Source organism: Alligator mississippiensis, chromosome 3 (genome assembly GCF_030867095.1).
Source record: "Alligator mississippiensis isolate rAllMis1 chromosome 3, rAllMis1, whole genome shotgun sequence".
NCBI lineage: Eukaryota > Metazoa > Chordata > Crocodylia > Alligatoridae > Alligator > Alligator mississippiensis.
This window is the reverse complement of record NC_081826.1, coordinates 206086232-206102176: the sequence shown is the minus strand read 5'-3', so window position 1 is coordinate 206102176 and position 15945 is coordinate 206086232. Positions and strand designations below refer to the sequence as shown.

The 15945-nt window shown below is 41.2% G+C and overlaps 1 long non-coding RNA gene across 1 annotated transcript; it reads right to left on the bottom strand.

The window, feature by feature from the left end:
- Positions 1-1223: 1223 nt before the first annotated feature.
- Positions 1224-15830, bottom strand: LOC109280790 (uncharacterized). Its single transcript, XR_002087207.2, has 3 exons — positions 12251-15830; positions 9380-9536; positions 1224-3674 (listed from the first exon to the last, which is right to left on the bottom strand). It is a non-coding gene; the product is annotated as an uncharacterized LOC109280790 (long non-coding RNA).
- Between the last annotated feature and the right edge of the window lie 115 nt (positions 15831-15945).

Here is a 15945-nt window from a genome sequence, read left to right as displayed (position 1 = left end):
CATCGCGGCTAATGGTAACAGCAGGAAATAGTAACCTAACAGTTTCCTATGGTAACAGGAAATAGTAACACCTAATACTAACAGGAACTGCTCTAATTAAAATGCCCTCTTCCCATACCTCCATTCCTGAGCATGTGTGTAGGTACCCTAGGAGTCTAAAGGTACACTTTTAAATCCATATTTAGGCAACTAAGGGATAGATTTTTAAAGGTGGCTAGGTGTCTTAACTTTAATCAGTTTCAGTGGGAGCCATGTTCCCAAGTACCTTTAAAGATCTGATTGACCATATTTTCAAACGTACTGATCAGATCACTTAAATCTTGATCCTACACCCATTCATCATTGATTTGAATGGTGCACAACCAGTATCTCAGTCCATGGTGTGCAGGCCGGGAGCGGTCCGAGGCTTTCAGGGGCGCGCGGCAAGCTGTGGCCAGCAGCCCTGGCACGTGGGTCGGGGAATTCGGCACGGCGGACTAGAATTAGGCACAGACGCGTAGCGGTTGATTAAAGATTATTTCACTTACACCATAGATGGTCACGGTGCAGGCAGGAAAAACTTCACTTAAGTTGCAGTTACAAACGAAAAAAAAACTCGCACGAACAAGACCTATAGAAAACTCGAGCCTCTTAAACCCGGAAAGAGCTCTGGATACACACACACACGAAGTTTGCTAGGCTCCGTGGACCGAGCGCGCAGGGAAGGGTACGTCGAGGGATCAGGCGGCGACGGGGAGAGGCTAGAGGTTGATCAGGCCCCTGTATCCTCCTCTAAGGCACACGCGGGGTTTGTTAGGCTCCACAGCGCTTAGAGTTCTCCACAAGATGGATGTGGAGTCCTCCTAAATGAGGTCCTACCCGGAGATCTCCAACTTGGGCAGAAACCGCTCAAGCTTCTTATACAGCTAGCAAGCCAATCGCTGGCCGCCACGTGGGAATAATTTAGAAACAGCCAATAGTGGGAAACAAATTTGCATGCGAATGGCGGGAACTCCTTTGCATCGGGGTTTTCTCTATGCAACTGAGAATTGCACCGTGCAAAGAAAGCTCCTCGTGGCGGGAAATAATTCTGCAGTGCCGAAGCACACACAAAATCATACCCTTGGGTCATGACACGTGGGAGTTACAAGGGTTCAGCACTGAAAACTTGGCACTTATTTAGGTATCTAACTTAAACCAGGGCTGAAGACAAAACTGCATGAGATTAACACTATCTAAACTCATCAAGGTTTATTTTTATTGTATGCAAAAGACATTTCAAGTCGTGCTCTCTAGAGAAAAGCTTTTCAACATTTCTGATAGGTTTTTTGGTCTGTTCTCATCTTGAAGTGATTGATGTATAGTATACCATAAGTCTTCCCTTGTAAAAAGTAATAAATAGTATTTACTATACCGTACATCAACGTCGTCTTTTTTCATTATTATTGTCTATATGAAAGAAGCAAACTTTTCCATATATGAACTTGTGAATCACAGACAAAGACATTCTTTCTTCATCTTCAAAGATAAACTGTTTTAAAAAGGAAAATCTTAAAACAATTTCAATAATGTTCCATGAGTCCCAAATTCATTCTAAAGGACCCTTCATTTCTGTAGTGCTTTATGCCTACTGACTGTTAAAAAGCAGCCTTTACATTACAAAGCTGCAGCTTAGTTTCATGAAGCACTAAGCTGAGGCAACTATTGAAAACCACTCAACCAGTACCAGCCAAATATACCCATTAATCAGTGCTATTTGCCTCTTAAAGTTAGGATATAATCCCTAATGTGATCCTAAGAAGCGTCTGCTTTACATTTTGTTTTTTGCCCTTGGAATCTCCTGCTTCTTCCAGAGAGAAAACAATTAACATCTCCCCCCTTTAGTCATGTCACACCCAAAATTACTAGCAGATCAGTTCAGAATGAATATGAGCTCAAAGCAGACAAAGAAGAGACCTTTCTGGAAGTTTGAAAAAACTTTGTAATTGTTTTTTATTACTATTATTTTACATTTTTGCCTAACCCTTGATATCCAGGGTCCTGCCAGGATTCTGAACTGGAAGTATTGAAATGCCATGAGAAAAACTGGTTTATACAGGATTGTCAGCCTGTCCAGCAGCAAGAAGTACTGGAAATTTCAAGCAGTCTCTTCTACACATGAGATTTACAGCCCAGTTTTACAAACTGAAGAGATCTGTAGCAGTTTTAGATCAGCACACAAACATTTATTATTAAGAGTTATCATGAATTATTTGTATTGCAGTTCCGTTGCATTAAGCATGGTATAGGATACAGTCTCTCTATGGGTCAGCACTGTAGACAACAAACACTATTATTTACTATCGATATGGGGGGGCCACAAAAAAGCCCCAGTCAGAGTGGAGACCCCATTAAATTAAGCACAATGTGAGAGCTTGTCTACACATGGAGTTGTTCCAGAACTATTCATGAATAGCTGCAGGTACAGACACTCCAAAATAAGAGTGGCTTCTTTTAGTTTAGCCTAATTCATTTTGAAAGAAAGTGGCCCCTTTATTCTGGAATACGAGTGTTCATTCAGAAATAGCTGTTGCATTATAAATTCAGATTCTACTTCAAATTAATTTCCATGTATAGTAGAGCCCCTAAGAGACTTTCCTTCAAATTCATATCTAGACTTAGAGGTGGTTGTCTAAATCAACCTTCTACAATATGTCAAGGTTCTTCCACCTCTACTTTTTAGTTTAGCCTCCTTTTCCTCACCAGTTATCATTTTAGTCATTGCTGAAACTGTGAGATCCTAAGGCCCTAAATTATTTCTGCATACTATTGACTTCAGACCTGTGTAATCTCCTCTCTGGTTTGGAACTCTGGGACAAATTCTCCATTGATTTATGCCCTGTGTAGTTTCAAGGACTACGTTTCGGATAAAAGTCAGCAGACAATTTAGCTCATTATGTTTTCAAATGACTTGATATAGATCAGTTTGGAGAAGGAATGGCCATTTCATGTATTCTTAAATGATTGTATCTATATCTTGTGGTATCCCAGACAACTTTTTTCCTTCATCCTGAGTTGTATTTACAGCGAAAAGTTAATATGTAGAACATTATGCTCAAACAGATGTGTTCTTTTTCTCTTTAAAAACAGAATTAATATTTAAAAATATACATTCATAACATAGTCTTGCTGTGGTCTCATATAAACATTATGGTCAGCTAAACAGCTAAGGGAGTTTCTATGTACTGTGGTAACTTATACTAAAATAAAAGGAATTCTGGCTATGAGGGCTTTCTTATTCAATGTACTTCATGCTTTTCCTCCCATATAAAAAAGTAGTTCCAAGGACATTTATTAAGGAATAAGAGTTAAAAATGACTCCCTGGTGATACATATATAACTTCCGTGTCAGTTTTGCTCAGTTTATAGGTCAACAGCTTATTGCATAATGAAAGAGGAAAAAATGGTGCTGTTATGGCACAGGTGCTGAAATCTCAGGAACCACTCCAGGGCAACTTGAAACCCTCATAAATCAGGACTCCCTCGCCAGCCAGCCAGCATGGAGGATTCCCCCATGCTCTGAACCTCCCTTATCTTGTGAAGAGTGTCATCTTGTGGATTTCTTGGAACATTGTTGAGTTCTGATTGGCAACTGAAGAGAAGGGGATTAGTTTTCCTCATGGTGGAATAATCCATTATAGCAAGGAGTGATTGCTCTTTAAAAAAAAAAGAAAGAAAATTAAAAGTAAAACAAGAAAAAAAGTACAAAGTGCTTGTTCATGGTTCTCTGACATATTCCTCCAATGAAAACAACTTTGTCTATTCATAAGCAATATTTGTAATAAATAATTTTCATCTATGTATGGCAGCTGTTCAGGGTGTTTTATATTAAGCTATAAGTTTAAAAGGGAGGACATAAAATGATGCATGTACCTCCCTCTTAATATCAATTCTAGGGTATATATACACATGGTTTCTCTTCTCTTGGAGCTGTCCATCTCTTTCAGACCGTCTTTGATACCTGCATTATGCCGCAGCTGCTTCAAGCATGCTTCAACAATAACCAAAATGTTAATTCTGAAAGTTGAATTTGTTTCTTATATACTAAGCTGTCCTCTGTAGCAATATACCAAAAAGGAATTTCATTTCTCTTTACCCAATGAACTGTCTAGCTCTAAAGCAAAAAACAAACCAACAAAAAGGGATTGAGGGGGTGGAAGTTTCTATTGTTTTACTTTGGGGGCTTTAGGGGTTTTTTTAACTGATAAGGTGAGCAAATATTGTTTGGAAGTTTTAATACTATAGAAGAAGTAAACAAAGATTTCTTTCAAGTGCAGTTCACAATTCATTCATTTTGTGCTCATTTTTTTTACTTGGCATACTGACACCTGGAACTTGGAATACACATTCTTAATAGATCTAGGTAACATCAAATAAATAAATAAATGATAGAATACTAAATTAATGAATTATATATCATTCATTCATTTATTATATATATATGTATATATATATGTATGTATGTATGTATGTATATATATATATATATATATATATATATATATATATATATATAATTCATTGTGTGTATATATGTACTCTAATTGTTAAATTCAGATTTTGAATTGAAATTATTATTTAATAATTAATGAACCATAAAGGAAGCCTAAAATGACTACATCCACTAATGCTGAAAATAGTAGTTTGCAATCTTTAATTACAACCATTAAAACTGAGTAGTTCCTACTAAAGTCAACAGGAGCTTGACTGAGACCCATGGAAACTTTTGAAAGCCCTTCCATTCAAACACTGACCTAACCTGATCTTGGTTAGCTTATGAGGACTGATGGAAACATGCTTCTGAGACTTTCTGAAAGAGTTACACAATTTTTTTTGTTATTTTAAGGCCCATTATGGTTAGGTGCTGATATCTTTATGCTGCCACAGAAATCAATGAAAGTTGAGGGAACTATATACTTCATAGGATCAGGTTTACACTTAGAGAAAAAGAAAATATGTATCTATAAATATGTAATAAGTAGAAAAAAGTACCATGTTTAGTCATTTGAAGCATCCCTTGAAGATTTTTTTCATAATAATAAGATCATTAATCTCCTATACAAAATCATGGTTATTTTTCATCTCCAAATGGAAGGCTCAAGGTTGCAATAGAAGTAATGGTAAAAAATTAACCACTCTTTAGAAAAGATTCATAATCCCATAATCATAATCTCTTAAAATAGCTATAATCTTTTATACATACTATGCTATTTGTCCACACAGTTTGCTACAGCTGACAGCTGAATGGTCAATACTGGACATAACTGGTTCTTGCTATTTATATATTGTATATCTCTTACTTAAAAAGTCAGTCTTCCACGCTACTTAGAGCAGAATATGATAGCTATTGCTATATTTGCTAAGGCTCTATTAATGTATTTACTATTAGGCTGTTAAATATTACCATAATTTAGTCCAATGAAATTACAATTGCCAAAATAAATGTAGAATGTGTGTTTTGTGATGCATTGTTCTTGTTTTTATTGTTATTATTACTACTACTCTGTGCATTCCATTCCTAATTTACAGAAAGAAGGCAAAATTGTTCCATTGTTATTTAAGAGGAATTTCTATACCGCAAAAGCAGCTTGGGTTACAAGTCTTAAAACAATATTTTTACCCAAATTCAATGAACAGGAGGGGGCAAGCCAAACTGGTGCTCCTGCCCCTTGGAAAAAGAAGGTATTTGATTAAATTAAAAGGCAACGAACCAGCAGAATGCAAGACTGGATAATGTTGAGGCAAACAGCTATATGAAAAAAATCTGTGGTTACTTAGCTAAGAAAAAAATGACAAGAACAATCTTCCAGTGATCGTGCCTGAAAGCATAAATTCACCAGCAAGGACCAGTTAGATTTACGTTCTCTGGCCACTAAGATTGTGCTGTAAGGTTCATGCTGAGGAAAGAAGAGTTAGGCCTTCCTCTTGAACTATTTAGTAATGATCAGTGATCACTCTCAGAGACAAGACAAAGGGATAGGTGCTCCCTGTCTCCTGTAGTAGGGAATTCCTATGTTTTAATAGTACAGATGAATACCATTTATAATAATGGATATCCTGTGGCCTAGTCAACCCGCCCTGAGTTCCTGACTAGCTACATTTAGTCAGGAAGCAGGGGGTGCCAGCTACAGAGAGTCACTACATCCCCTCCCTCTATGGGTGGCAGAAAGGAATAGGTGAAGTGCTGGCTCACCACCTCATGCACACAGAAATACAGTTATGCCCCCACCATTGTGGAGAGCACAGCATTTTTCCTTCCAAGGCTGGTGGGCACTGAGTCCCTGAGTCATAGACTTTCACTTGGGCTACTCCAGGAGCAGTTCAGCACAACAGCCCTTCTCAGCTGTCCCCAGCCTGGCTGGAATTGTCTATGTCCCAAAGAGCATTGTGCAAAATACATATTAAAATATGCAGGGCCTGGGCTTAGTGTATACTGGTGAAGGCAACAGATATAAGCCCTTGAGATTCCAGACCATGTCTCTTAATTATTACTTAATGGAAGGCGGGCTGTAGCTTAGGCTGTAAAAAGGTCAATGGGATAATTTTAAAAAACTTCTGGTCCACTTTTGATCCAGTGAAATACGAAGATATGAATACCATCTCCGAAAGAAATAGCACAAGGGTTACTTCAGTATACCTAGACCAAAAGTTACTTCCATCTATCTGAACCCATGCATCAGGTAGTACTGACTTTGACATCACCACTTTCTTTGCACTGGTTTCCAATTGAGATGATAGGTACAGTTAACATGAATGGACAATACAAACAAAGGCTTAGGAGCAGTCACAAAGAGCACTTTCTACACAAGAAAAGGACTTTAAACGCTATTGTATGCCTGGGAGAGTTGTATAAATTGCTGGTGATAGGTCGATGGAAGCATAGTTAGATGGATGAAGCAGGTCCACCTGAAGCAGGTGATGTTTTTGCAAGCAGAACATTGTGGGGAAAAAAACTGTACTGTCTAACTTAGCAAAATGCAGTTTTGTTCAGAGAAGCTAATATGTAATATGGCAATGACTTACTCAAAATGACCATAGAGTATTCCTATGTGCAGAACCAGCTGAAAAATCTAACTTAGGGCCAAAATATAAAGAACTTGATATACTGGCAAATAGAGATCCATGACTTCGCTTTAAAGAACAATTTGGTCCCAAAATACACAGATATGAAGGAAGACCCAATATACAGTATATTGAAAGGAAACATAACATACCACTAAGATTTAAGACAGAAGGGAATGGAGCTGAAAGATATAAGTTTGACATTCCTTGAAGATCTTAGAGGCAAAGCCTATGTGCTTCTGTGTGCTACTCTGCCAAGGAAATCGCCCACAAAGAATGAAAGATTAGTTTTCCTCCAAGATATTAGTCCAATTAAGCAAAGGGGAGGAGGCAAAGCTGGTGCCTTTGTGTAACTTTCTGCTATATACAGGAGGGGCACAAGGCAGTATGTGATCATGATAATATTTATGTATTTTGGCCCCTTCATACAAGTTCTCAAACAACTGCCTCCATGTTGAGAATATGATGCCAACAGTATGCAAGAGGGAGTGCTTCCAGAGATTTCAATAATACCAGTTCTTAAATAAGAACAATGCCTTTTTTTCCCCTCAAAGGAATAGGGCCTGAGTGCATCCCTCTGCCCAGCAAAAGAAAAGATGGCTCATTCAGGTTCACTAAAGTGTATAAAATGAGTTTGGAAGGAGCAATGATACAATATACTTAGCACTACAGGACAATCATTATTCAAACATTTAAATGAATATACAAGACGTTTGGTTATTTGGATATGCTAGTTCTACAGGCTAAGAAGTAAAAGAGTTAATTGGCAATCTGTATGAAGTTGGTATGAGGAACTCTAATGCTGTTAACCAATAGGAATAAGTCATGTCCATTATGAGGGCTGAGCACAGTCTTTCTAATGCCTCATCAGTTTTGTCCCTGGAGAGGATGCTCTTCATTAAGCAAACCTACTTTGGTGAGAAGATTTGCAAGCAGACTTAAATCTGGAAGCACAACAAGGCTTAAGAACAATTGCAGTAAAAGCAGTGTGAACAGACATATCAGAGGTACCAGATATAAGTCTGAGAGCCACGTGAACCTCTTACTACCCCTCTTCCTCAGATTCATTGGTAAGTTATATCACCAAGCAAGGAGCCTATCCCAAGAGATACAATAATACCTAGTTACTAATTAGTGGCTCTAAGCTAGCATTGTTGCTTTCCATGCAACAAGTACATGGCATATTTTTCAGAAGAGCACATCTAAGATTTCTTTTTGACTTGGTTCTCTCACTGAGATACTTATGATGACCTATTTTTCGGGTGAGCACAAAAGCATTGTAATTGTGTTGAGGCATTTGGTGTTATAAGAGCCCACAGCCCCTCTCTCTTGGGGTTCCCAGACCTCCGGTCCAGCCCACAGCCCCTCTCAGACTCGTAGACCCAGGTCTGACCCTTGCTCCAGCCCTGGACCTATGAACCCTCTGGTCCAAATGTCCATCAATCCTCAACTCCTGAGCCTCCGGGTCCCACACTCAGGTACTCTTTCTGTCTTTGGACCTTCTTGGGTCTCACTCTCTCTCAGCCCTGCTTGTCCCTGGACCCTCTGATCATACTCCCAGCCCTTTCCAGGCCTGGGGGTCATGGCTCCCCAGGTCCTTACTCTCTATGTCCCTGTAACCTTGGCTAAGCCCCACTTTCAGCCCCTGCTAGGCTACTGGCCCTCCAAGCCAGCATTCCCTGCCCTTGCAGGGCCCAAAACTAAACTGGTAGGACAGCTTAATAATGAATACCTGTCCTCTGGCAAGCAATCAAGCCTTCCCTAGGCTTAAGATAAAACAGGGCTACCTGCCCATATAACCAAGCCCTTCTTTGCTCCAGAGACCTTTCCTTGTTCCCTGCATTTCAGAGTTCCTCATTCAGAGCTACTATCAGTTTAGGAGTTCTGCTGTCAGGGGCTCCTCACTCCATAGCTACCAGAGCAAGACTAACTGACCAGTGAAGACTCTTTTGCTTATATAGCTGAAGTCTGAGCCCTTGTCCAGCCAGGTGTGTCCTTCATTAACTCCCCTTTGCCACCTGCAAGCAGGCTCTTAGACTGCTTTCTCCCTTAAAGGAGGAGGCACATCCCAGGGCCCTGCTACAATGGCCATATGGTGTCACATAGTGCTTTAACCCCAAGTTATAGAATAGATTACATGTGTTGGGATGCTGATAACTCTGTATCTGAACCTCTGGTATACATCACAACATGTTTTGGAAGGTCTGAGAATCACCAGGATGGATTTTGGAAAAAAAATCAAAACATTTTGAGCATGAGGAAGATGGTATGGATCTGAATATGGCTGGTCATAACTTACACCTTTTCTTTAAATTCTTCTTTCTCCTCGGTGTTCTCTGCCTCACAGTGAGGGCCAAGGGAGACCCGTTCAAAGAAAATATACCCGCCTTACAAAATTTGGGATATCCAGCTAACAGCAGCAAAGCCTCAGGACTTCAAAAAGATCCATCTCTCACCTGTTGGTTAAAAGAAGAAGGGCAACAAAACTTAGAAATGTAAAGATCAGAAGGTGACAGCTTTGGAAAGGGTTAGATCCAAGACATGGGAGAGGCTCAGGGAAAAGACATATGATCCAGTCAGCTCCATAAACCCCTAAATAAGATAATCCATGCCAGGGTTTTTGTCCCTGTCACGGGGCACCTCGCTGCCCCGCTCCTAGAGAGGGGAAAACTGCTGGGGAAAAGCCCTAGCAGGGATGATGAGCTCGGCTGTGAGTTGCCAGGGCAACTTCAGATAGATTGACTCACTACTAATGAGAGTCAGCTGCCTGTAGGAGGCAGGGCCTGGCCCTTATAAAGCCCAGCAGCTAAAGGAGCAGGAGCTCATATAGCTAGGATGTGAGTATTGCTTGAGCAGACTGATGGATGGTGGCTTTGGGACACAGGAACTATGTTGTTACAGCCAGGCGGCCTTAAGTTAAGTTATAGCCAGGAAGCTTGTGTTTTGTTTTGGTAGTGTTTGTATTACACCGGAGGTTTGGGTGAGGCTGTAGGGGTTGGAGGAGGCCTCATAGGGGGCTCATGGAGCGTGAGAACCCTGGCGCCAGTAAGGGCACAACTTGTGGGGTGTGTAGACCCCAGCCCTAGAGAGGGGTGTGATGAGAAGCCTGAGCATGGGTGTGGCAAGCCCCAGGAAAGGGGGAACACACTTTAGAGAAACCCAGCATGGGCACAGTGAGCCCCAGAGAGGGGGTGGCACTTTAGAGGAGCCCAGCATGGGGCATAACGAGTCCCAGAGAAAGGGGGGGACTATTGAGAAGCCCAAGGTGGGCATGGCGAGCCCTGAAGAGGGGGAGTGCCTTATGGAAAAGCCCAAGATGGGCATAGCGAGCCCGGTCATAGGCTAATATGGCAGCAGACCTCAGACAGGGGCAGGGTGCTGCGGTGGACCCCCGACGGAAGGGGTTAGTGGCACAGCACCCCAGCAGAAGGGCAAGGTGCTGTGGTTGTCCCCGGCAAAAGGGGATAGCAGCGCAGTGAGCCTGTACCAGAGAGGGTAGCAGTGTGGTGGGCCTAAAGGACCGGAGACTTGCTAGGAAGTCCCGTAGTGGGCTGGGTTATTTGAGAGGAGGCCCAGAGAGGGCTTGACGACAGTCCCAGTGGGGGGCTGTATATCAGAGGAGACCCAGGGAGAGAGTGACAAGGGTGTGGTGCTGCAGTTGTCCCTGAGGAGAGGGGATAGCAGTGCAGTGAGCCTGAGGAGAGAGCCTGGAGTGGGCTAGATCACAGAGGAGGCCCAGGAGAGTGGGTATGTATTTTGACGGACTGAGGTCCGGTACATCTGCGAGGCTTGGGGTGTGGTACTAGGGGTTGGTAGGAGCCACGCGTAGCCCATAAGGCTAGGGTGCCCCAAGGCACCCAGGGGTCCAGGAGTTTACGGGCCCAAGGAGACATAAGGCAGCCTCCCAATCATGTTTACCAGCAAGATGTGGCGGGTGAGAATTTGAGGGTGCCCTTGGGCTGACTTGGCACGGAGAGAGGGCCTTAAGGAGACCACGGCCCTCCTAGAGGACCCCGCTGTGACAACCCCATAACAGAATCCTTCTTATTTTACAATCCCTTAAATTACTTTTCAATTATAGCCCAAACAGCAGCAAATTCAACTCTAGCAAGTGGCAGGTCCAGTTTCTCAGGTGGAGTCTCTAACTCTGGAAATTTTCAACAGGTTAAACAGATACTTGGCTGGGATGGTTTAGTCAGGGGTGAACCCACCTTGAGCAGGAGGCTGGACAAGGTGACCTTGTCCCTTTCACCCCTGTTTTCCTATGTTGCTATATCCCCTGCATTAAAATCCATCTACTCCAAGCCCTCATCAAATCTACAATATGTCTGCACTATTGGGGTTCTAGATGAGACCCCAACAATGACAGTGCTGCTTCTATTTCTTGTTTCTGTACCAGGCCAAGCCTTCAGTCCCTCATAAGCAATCTGCACCATATCTGTGGGCCACAACAGTGTTCTTGTGAAAGGAGCCAATTTTCAGAAAGAAAACAAACACATTCCACAATTAGTAGTTATAGAGCCGTGGGGAGGTAAAGAACCCGACCAAATAATCAGCCTGCCTCTGGTGCTCCATTTTTCAAAATTTCCTTGCCCTCATCTTTTCCTCTAGTGATTATAAGATGAAATATAGAAGTTAATTCAGTGCAAGCCCTTTATTGAATCTCCTTCATAGCTGCATGCAGGACTGGGAGCTTGGTTTATCATCTGCATTGTTTTTTATTTTATGTTTAACTATTTTATCCAAGCAACTACAGAAACAAAGCTCCAACACAGAAGGAATATATAATGGTTACATGAGGTTGAAGTTATTAAATCTTTGCAAAGGAAATAATATACAACATCTGTATAAATGATTACCTCTATGATCAACATAATGAGGTGTATTTAAAGCAATTAACTTTTGATAATAATCATTAATAGTCAAAGAACCTGGCTACAGATTCTGGATTACTGGGTGGTGAATCTTTGTCCTCTTAATAGGTTAGGAATGGAATCCATATTTCTAAATATTTATTACTCTTTTGTCTCTTTCCAATAATCTAACCTGATGGGACAGTTTTTCCATTACTAGGAAGTCCCATATTTTAGCATAGCATATTTTCTGTGGGGGCAGACAATATGATTTTTGTTTGCATTTTCAGCAATAACTGCACTATTTTTTAAGTTACCTGGAATCTTGGTGTTTTCCAATGATGGCTCACTTAACTACCTCACCCACGAGTGGAGCCGGTACTCCTTGTATCCTCCACCTGCCACCTGATCCTTTAGCTTAGTGAGGCCCTCAGAACAAAAAAATAGATATTAGAGACCCTTTTGTAAAATAAGTAGATGGATACAGATTCTCAGTTGGTGGAAATCAGCATGTCTCTGAAATTTCAGTAGAGCTATGTCAACTCACATCTCCTAAGGATCCACCCCTAATAATTCTTCCCAATTCCCTGAGCAAAGACTAGCAATATGATTTTAGCAGTCTCTTTAACCTAGGTCCTTGAGTTCTAAGTCCCTTAAGTAATTAACAAAGCTTTTCTTCTAATGGGTCCCTTCAGAGGTAGTCTTAAGTACTTTAAATTCTCACTTCACCTAATGATGCATAAAGGTAAATTTCCCTGAAAGCCTTATTAATGTTGTATTGCAAAATAATGCCTATGTAAAAGCCGAGTCATGAGATTTTACAGCTGTTAGATGTTGTAAACAAAGATGGAGGAGTATGGTCTACTCTTTTCCAAAAACATATAGAGGTATTTTAAAATGCAGGTTGCAGCAAGAACATCAGATTTGCTCTGTATTTCACTTCTGTTTTACTGTTTCCAGTTTTGGGCCCCTTGCTTCAACAAAGATGTGAACAAATTACAGAGAGTCAACAGAGAAAGACAAAGTGGTTAGAGGCCTGGGAAACTTGCCTTATGAGGAAAGTATGAAAGAACTAGGATCATTTAGTCTTGAAAAAAGAAAGAACAAGGGGAGATTTTATAACAGTCAAGTACCTGAAAAGTGGTTATAAAGAAAATGGGTAGACTATTCTCTGTAGTCACAGTATACAGAAATAGGAGCAATAGTCTCAAAGTGCATCAGGGGAAATGTAGGTTGGGTATTAGGAAGTACTTCCTCACTGTGAGGGTGGTTAAGCATTAGAACAGGCTGCCCAGACAAGTTATAGAATCTCCATCCTCGGACTTTTTTGAGCGCAGCCTAGACAGAGACTTTGCTGGGATGGTTTAGTCAAGGAAGATCCTGCTGTGAGCAGGGTGTTGGACTAAAAGACCTCCAGAGGTCCCTTCTAGCCATATTATTCTATTAGTCGATGCTTAAAAGCCTGTATTATAAAACAAAGAAAGATGCCACCAGGTGGATTGTCAAGCTTCCCTATCTCATTTTCTGCAATATTGCATCTAATCTTCATTCAAACGTTACTATGTTTCTGTACCTCTCTGTCAGATCGTGCCATCCCTTCATCTCCTGACAATATTACTTGTTCCAGTTTTTCTTCATTTAGGAGTAGGCAGTATGGTTACAGTGGGTAAAGCACTGGGCTGGGACTAAAAATTGCTGAACAGTTTCCCAGGGCAAGAACAATTCTCACTGAAGTTGTAAGTGGTAAGGAAGAGAGAACATGAGGTCTCTGGGATTTATTATTGGTTCACTGTGATACGTTTGGGCCTCTATAACATCATCATATTCTGATAGTGTGTCCTCTGATCCTTCATGACATAAAGATCCAAGTTTCATCCCTCTTTCTATATTCATGCTAATTTCATCCATCCATAGAACACCTCTCTCCATTTCTTTTCCATACTTATGTTGAAGTACTATTCTGCCTTCATCCCCTCTTGCTTAGCATAAGAGTTGCACAGTTCTTTACTACTTTACTCTCCTATTCCATTGTTCTGCCTCCTCCTACTAAAAATGGTTTCGTGGCTAACATGGTTAGGCATGCATTTCCACGGCAGAGCTTTATGGAGATAATACATTCTGAAAAGAAGTATTTAACCATTGGAACAACTTACCAAGGGTCATGGTGCATTTGCCATGATTTGGAAATTTTAAATGAAGATTTGGTATTTTTTTATTCTAAAGGGTATGATATTGATCTAAAAGAATTATACTTAGGGACATCCAATGGCCAATTTGATACAGGAGGTCAAACCAGATGATCCTAACAGTCCCTTCTAGCTTTGTAGTCTATGAATCTCTGGATCATCCTGCTGCCTTCTGCTTTTGATCATCTAATTCCATCATTTCTTATTGGGGTGCAGATGTAGAAGCACAGTAATATATATTGTGCAGCCACTCTTAAAAACATCCTTTGAGACTTTTTTTCCATGCCCTACCACCTTTTTGTCCTTACTACAGCAAAAGTACAGATGCCCTCTTCCATGACAAAATAATATTTGTTTCACAAGTGAAATATCTTTGTTACTCATTATTTTTGTGCCCAGTCTGGTCCTATGCAAATAAAGATATGGCCAGAATTATGTCATTTAAAGCCTTCTGATATAGAGATAACCCAAGAGTTTGTCATATATAACTCTGAAAAGTTTAACCCTATAGACAATGGATTAACCTTAAAAATGCAAGTTACTGTCAATGAATGGGACTATATAATAAGAGTACTCCAGATATAAGATTGTTAGAAGGATCTTTAAAAAAACCCTCACATGGAAACTGCACAAAGAAAAGTGGTAAGCAGAGTTTCTGAACTGAAGGCCAATATAAAGAAATCTTGACAGCTGGACACAAACATTTCATTTCATACAAATGACACTTCATTTACTTCTTGGCCCATTTTATCATGAAGAGATTGTATTTATTGAGCAAATGAAATGTACAACCTGATGACGGAGCAGAATTAGCAGACCTCACATCTCTCATAACCAAACCATGAAACCTCTTTCAGAGACTTCTTCCACATTCATGCTGTGCAATACTCTGTAGCAGTTAAGCAGTACTCTAAGCAACTTCTTCCATGTTACATGGAGACAGCAAGATACTAAATCATCACTAAATGCTTATAGTGCTAGTATCCTATGGGGGAAATAAGGGAGGAGATGTGCTTCTTAGAGCATCACAGAGTGGGGTGTATTGCCTTAGAAGTAATAATCAGATGTTCCTTCAGAGGGGCTAATCACTGGGTTTGGCATTGTTTCGCCACCCAGGAGACAAGTAACTTCCTAGTGACCCCTAGCAAAAATGACAAGCGTCGGCATAAATCTTGCAGGCCCAAGCTTTCTTTCAACCCAGCACCGGGTGGACTGGTAAACATTTCGCCAGAGGAAAACTGTCCATCTCCTTTCTTTTCATATCCATGGGACTGGGTATTTATTTAAACCAGGGGAGCTGCGTTCCAACACCTGGCACCTCTCACATTGTACCTCCTCCGCAGCTTGAGGGAGCTCACCCAAGCTCCTTACAAGCTGAAATGAGATCTGCTTGGACTGCCATGGTTTGAAAGGAACAGCCTAGAGGGGGGAGAAAGAAAAGAGGATCCTGTGTCCTCTTTGTCCATCGCAGGCCTGGGAGGTTACAGCAGTGACTGTCTCCTGAGCTGGCCTCTGGGAGCTGAAGGGGGTCTGAAGCAGGGAGCTGCCTGTTTACCCAGGAGGGCTCTGCTGATAGCACGTTCCTGGAGTTTACTTTGCTTTCCTTGAGTTTATTGTAAAGGGGTAAAGTTTTCGGATTCATCACGTGACCCTGACAGGTCCTGCCTATTGAGAGCCAGACCACCCACATGGAGGACGATGGAGCTGCTTAATAGAAACAGGCATGTAATTGTGAGCCTTTCCAGCACTCTGCAGAATGCCTGCAACCTAGGAGGATTATTTTTTTACACTTTCAGTTCCTTTGGTCCAAGCAGAAAAGAAAGCGA